This window comes from Myotis yumanensis, unplaced genomic scaffold (genome assembly GCF_028538775.1).
Source record: "Myotis yumanensis isolate MYYU_CA2020_CCGP unplaced genomic scaffold, mMyoYum1.0.hap1 SCAF_3, whole genome shotgun sequence".
Classification (NCBI taxonomy): domain Eukaryota; kingdom Metazoa; phylum Chordata; class Mammalia; order Chiroptera; family Vespertilionidae; genus Myotis; species Myotis yumanensis.
In genome coordinates this window covers 163,303,818-163,309,817 of record NW_027223754.1, presented here as the reverse complement: position 1 = coordinate 163,309,817, position 6,000 = coordinate 163,303,818, and positions in this window count along the sequence as shown.

Here is a 6,000-nt window from a genome sequence, read left to right as displayed (position 1 = left end):
TTGTTGTTTTTTGTTGTTGTTGTTGTTTGTTTGTTTGTTTTTTGTTAATCTTTGCCCCAGAATATTTTTCCCATTGATTTTTAGGGAGAGTGGAAGAAAGAGGGAAAGACAGAGAGAAACATCGATGTGAGAGAAACACATCAATTGGTTGCCTTCTGCATAGGCCTTGACCAGGGTCTGAGCTGGGGAAGAGCCTGCAACCAAGGTATGTGCCCTTGCTGGAATCGAACCCAGAACCCTTTGGTCCACAGGCCAACACTCTAACCACTGAGCCAAACTGGCTAGGGCTCTTAACATATTTGTTGCACAAATATATTTGCTTGTATATTTATAATAATAAAAGCAACCAATATAAGGTGCTTACTGTGTACATTTAACACTCCCAATAATCCTCTGAGGAGTTTATCTTGGAGGACACGGAGTAGAGTGGGTAAGGATTACCGAGAGTCACCCAGCTAGAAAACGGCAGACAGAGATCAGGGTGAGAGCCAGTTAGGAGGCGGTCTCACTGGAACCTCCCTGGAAAGAACCATGGGATTTTCTTGGGAAAAAGATGAACAGCTGACCAGGGTGGAAGGGAGACTTTTCTTTGACTATCTTTTTTAACCTTTTGACTCTTTTTAAAAAAAAAAAAACTTCATTTTTTCACTAGTAGAACAGTTTTAATTTATAGAAATGTTGTGAAGAGAGTTCCCATATACCCTACATCCAGTTTCCTCTGTTATTAGCATGAGTGCAGTTACATTTGTTACAATTTGAGCCAATATTAGTACATAATTATTAATAAAATCCATACGGTATTTATATGTCCTTAGTTTTCACTTCGTGTCCTTTTTCTGTCCAGAATTGCATCCAGGATGCCACTGTACGTTTAGTTGCCATGTCTCTGTAGATTCCTGGAGACGTGAGCGTTTCCCAGGCTTTCCTGGTTCCTGGTGACCTTGATGCTGGTCAGGTATTTTGTAGAGTGACCCTCAGCTGGGGTTTGTGTGATGTTTTCCTCATGATTAGACTGGGGTTATGGATTTGAGGGAGAAAGATCGCAAAGGTGATGGGCCATTCTCATCACATCATATCCAGGGTGCGTACTATGAACATGACTTATCATGGTGGAGTCGACTTTGATCACGTGGCTGAGGTAGTGTTTGTCATGTTTCTCCACAGTAAAGTTACTCTTCGTTCCTGCTTGCTTTCTCTTTTAAAAACATTTCTATTGTCGACACTATTGCAGATGCCCCCCAACTCCCCTCCCCTGTGCCCACTTCCACTCGGCCCTTTCCCCCCTCCCTTGGCCCTCACCACACTATTGTCTGTGTCCATGGGCTGTGCGTATCTGTTCTTTAGCTAATCCCTTCCCTTTCTTTTATCCAGTCCCCCCACCCCGCCCCTCTAACATTTATCAGTCTGTTCCATGTATCCATGCCTCTGGTTCTATTTTACTCATCAGCTTATTTTGTTCATTAGATTCCACATATTAGTGAGATCATATGGTATCTGTCTTTCTCTGACTGGCTTATTTCGCTTAGCATAATAATCTCCAGGTCCATCCATGCTGTCGCAAAGGGTAAGAGTTCCTTCTTTTTTAAAAAAACATATTTTTATTGATTTCAGAGAGGAAGGAAGATGGAGAGAGAGATAGAAATATCAATGATGAGAGACAATCATTGATTGGTTGCCTCCTGCACACCGCACACTGGGGACCAAGCCCACCACCCGGCCATGTGCCCTGACTGGGAATCAACCACTGAGCCATGCCGGCCAGGCAAGAGTTCCTTCTTTCTTACAACCATGTATTCCATTGTGTAAATGTACCACAGCTTTTTTATCCACTTATCTACTGATGGGCACTGGGGCTGTTTCCAGATCTTGGCTACTATAAACAGTGCTGCTATGGACATGGGGGTGCATATATTCTTTCTGATTGGAGGAAATTCCATACTGTTTTCCACAGTGGTTGTATCAGTCTGTATCCCTCCCAATAGTGTACTAGGGTTCTTTTTTCTCCACATCCTTGCCAGCACTTGTTGTTTGTTGATTTATTGATAGTAGCCATTCTGACAGGTGTGAGGTGATACCTCACTGTAGTTTAAATTTGCATTTTTCTGATGATTAGTGACCTTGAGCATTTTTTCATATGTCTATTCGCCATCTGTATATCTCCTTTGGAAAAGTGCCTATTCAGGTCCTTTGCTCATTTTTTTAATTGAATTGTTTGTCTTCCTGGTATTGAGTTGTATAAGTTCTTTATATATTTTGGAAATTAACCCCTTATCAGATGAATCATTGGTGGATATGTTCTCTCATAGGGTGGGTTCCCTTTTTTGTTTTGTTGATGGTTTCATTTGCTGTGCAGAAGCTTTTTAGTTTGATGTCGTCTCGTTGCTTATTTTTTTCTGTTTCCCTTGCCCTCAGAGACACATTGGCAAAAATATTGCTCCGTGAGATGTCTGAAATTTTACTACCCATGTTTTCCTCTAGAATTTGTATGGTTTTGAGACTTACATTTAAGTCTGTTATCCATATTGAGTTTATTCTTGTGTAGGGTGTGAGTTGGTGGTCTAGTTGCATGTTTCTGCATGCACCTGTCCAATTTCCCACGCCGTCTAGTGAAGAGACTGTTCTTCCCTGCTCTCTATACTGTGCTCTTCGGAAGGAAGTCGCTGTATGAAGCCCACACTTACGGAGTGGGGAGTTATGCTCCATCTTCTTGGTGGTGGGCTATCTGCATAAATTATGGATTTATTTGGAATTCTTCTGCACAGAATGTTTTGACTTTTTAATCCTGTGTTAGCAAAATTTGAAAAATTAAAAAATAAATCTGCTCTTTGAATTGGAGAACACACACACACACACACACACACACACACACACTCACTGAGGTGAAAACGATAGATAGTGTGTGGTTTCTCTCCAGAGGGTTTTGAACGCAGCCATGGGAGACTGGAATGGGTTCAAGGTTAACTTTGCCATTTCCCACCTGTGTGATCCCTAAGAAGGCACGTAAATTTCTCTTGACCACTCCTTTGTTAAATGGGTGGAAACAGGGCTATTGAAACAATCCCTTAGATAATATGGGAAAACAGGCTCTGTAACATGTAAAGTGGGACCAGGAGTTGAGGTGCTATGGAAGGGCCCGGGCTACGGGTTTGATTGAGCTGCTTCTGGGCCTCCAGGGTGGAGCTAGAGTTCTTCCCTCCCGCCCACTGCTGACGTCGGAGCACATGGAGCCAGCCCTGGCATAGGCATGGCAGACAGGGAAAGAAACTCCGCCGACAGGCTTGGACAGCTTGGTGGTCACACACTTCTGTCTAGAACAGCGGTTCTCAACCTGTGGGTCGCGACCCCTTTGGGGGTTGAACGACCCTTTCACAGGGGTTGCCTAAGACCATCGGAAAAACACATATATAATTACATATTGTTTTTGTGATTAATCACTATGCTTTAATTATGTTCAATTTGTAACAATGAAAATACATCCTACATATCAGATATTTACATTACGATTCATAACAATAGCAACATTACAGTTATGAAGTAGCAACAAAAATAATTTTATGGTTGGGGGTCACCACAACATGAGTAACTGTATTAAAGGGTCGCAGCATTAGGAAGGTTGAGAACCACTGCTCTAGAAGGTGGCATATGACCTTGGCAAGTTATTTGTCCTCTCTGAACCTCAAGGCTCCTCTGTAGACTGGAAGTAATAATAACGTTACCAGGGCCGTTGTGAGAACCAAATGAAATAACGAAGCACTCTGCGCTGCACCTGGCCTGATTCAGTCACCATTGTTCTACTTAATCCTCACCACGTTTGTTCGGTGAGGAAACTGAGGCCATGAAGGTTAAGGGACTTGCTTAAGGTCACCAACTGGTAAGTGGCTAAGTGGCACTTGGAGCTCAAGTCTGTGGGACTCTCAAGCCGATGTCCTTTCCCCGCAGCACAGGGCCTCTGCGCCTCTCCCGCCCACATCCTCCTGGCTGAGTCTCACAGGGATGGCCACAGCATCCTCAGGGCCAGAGAGCTAGCCTTCTGGGGCGCTCCCTCCCGGTGGGCGTGGCGTGGACCCTGGCGTGGACCCTGGCTGGGAGGCTGACCTGGCAGTAAGGACTGGGCCTCAGGTGGACATTTTACTCTCCACCTTGGAGAACACCCACCCCTCTGTCCCCGGCCAGCTCTAGGGCAGCCAGCATCCCAGGCCTGCAGTTCCGCACTTCCTCCTCTGGGGCTCAGCCATTTCTCTCTAATCCTCTCACAGCTCTTCACAGCCTCGCAGGCTACCGGAGAGGAAAGGGCTGCTGGCTGCTCTGCCTGTGCCACCCAAAATCAGCCTCTCTACTAACCACCCAGCTTCTCCCCGCGCCTAGCCCAGCCCCTGAGGCTTCCCAACTGAGTGCTTGTCCTCAGAGGCCAGGGAGCCGGGACAAGGGTCGGGCTGTGCAGAACTCAGGCCACAGTGAAGCTGCCCTGCTACAGCCCACAGACCTGGGTTTGAATCCTGGTCCTGCCTCTTATCATCCCTGCTGCCAAGGACCTCTTCCAGCCTCACTTGTAGCATCAAATGGTTATGATAAGTAATTCCCAGGGTTTCTGTGCGACCTACCACTGAGAGGTATGCGAGGCACAGAGCGGCGCCTGGCCGGGCGCCCAGTGAGCAGAGCCTTTGTTACTGTGCTGCGAGGCAGGGTGAGGAAATGCCACGGGGACAGCTCTCTGGAGGAGGCCAGCGGACGTGTCCTTGGAACCCATGGCCTCCCCTGTGGTTCTAGGATACTATTCTGGGGGGCCCTGAAACAAAAACACATACTCATCCCTGACAGCCTTCCAGGCCAGGTCCTGCGCCCCCAGCCCCAGGCCCCTCCGGCCCACTCCTATCACCCAGCGCTGACGGCCGCCACCTTGCTCCCTGGGTGAGCATGTGTCCACCCCCCACCCAGGAGACAGGGGCTCCCGCAGAAGGGACTGCGGGGTTGGCTGTCCTGACACATCCTGGGCCCTTAGCCAGGCGTGTGGGGACTCCTTGGGAACCCTCCCCTCACTCCTGTGCGGGCAGAAACCCGGTCTGTCTCCTAACCCCTGGCTCAGTGCCCAGCCCGTACAGGCTCAATAAATGTGTACAGAAAGGAACTGAATTCAGGCCCCACCAAGGTCCACGCTGCTCAGAAGGGCCTTTACCGTCTCCTTCCTCCGCTCAGGGCTGCTCTGGTTCTAGGGGCCGCAGATCTCAGTTATCCCAGGAAATCCCTGTTGAGTCAAGAGAAGGCAAGGGAGGACAGAGGACAGGTGGGGAATCATTGGTTTGTGTCCCCTTTTCCCCAAACGGGGGCATCTAGAGAGGATTCCCTCTTCTCCAGCAGTCATACATTCCAAATGGCTGAACACATCCAGGCATCTTCCACCACACCAACCACCAGGCCAGTCGCGCCCCTCCCCCCACCCCTCACCCCCACTCCCACCCTCCAGTCCCTCCCTCACCCCATCTCTCAGGACCCTTCGCCTATCAGATGTCAGCCAGCTATGCTGAGAAACCCATCTGGCCAGGGTTCATGCAGATTTTCAGACCCGCTGGCTGCTCCCCCTTTCTCAGAGGGATCAAGCCTTTTCATGGTTAAGGAAGATAGTAAATCTGAAGGGAGGAGTTGAGGGTAAGGCTTGGGGTTGGATGGACTGTGAAGCTTTGACCACAGCCACACAGGCAGTGTCACATGTAGACACACGGTCAGCCAGGTTCCCACAGGGACCATCAGGCTCCTGGCACAGAAGTACACACAGGCCCATTGGCCCACGAACTCATAGTCACAGCCAGAGAGGCCACACACACAAGCACCCCGAAACCCTCACACAGGTACACAGCACATAGACTCACTGACCAGGAAAAAATAAAGACAGGGTCCCCCTCACCCCCCGCCCACTGCCTGGGGCTCCTGGCCCAGCCCGTCCTTCTGTCCCCTCTGCTCCCCAACACCTTGCATTCCCCCGGTCATCCACTGCCCACATCGCCT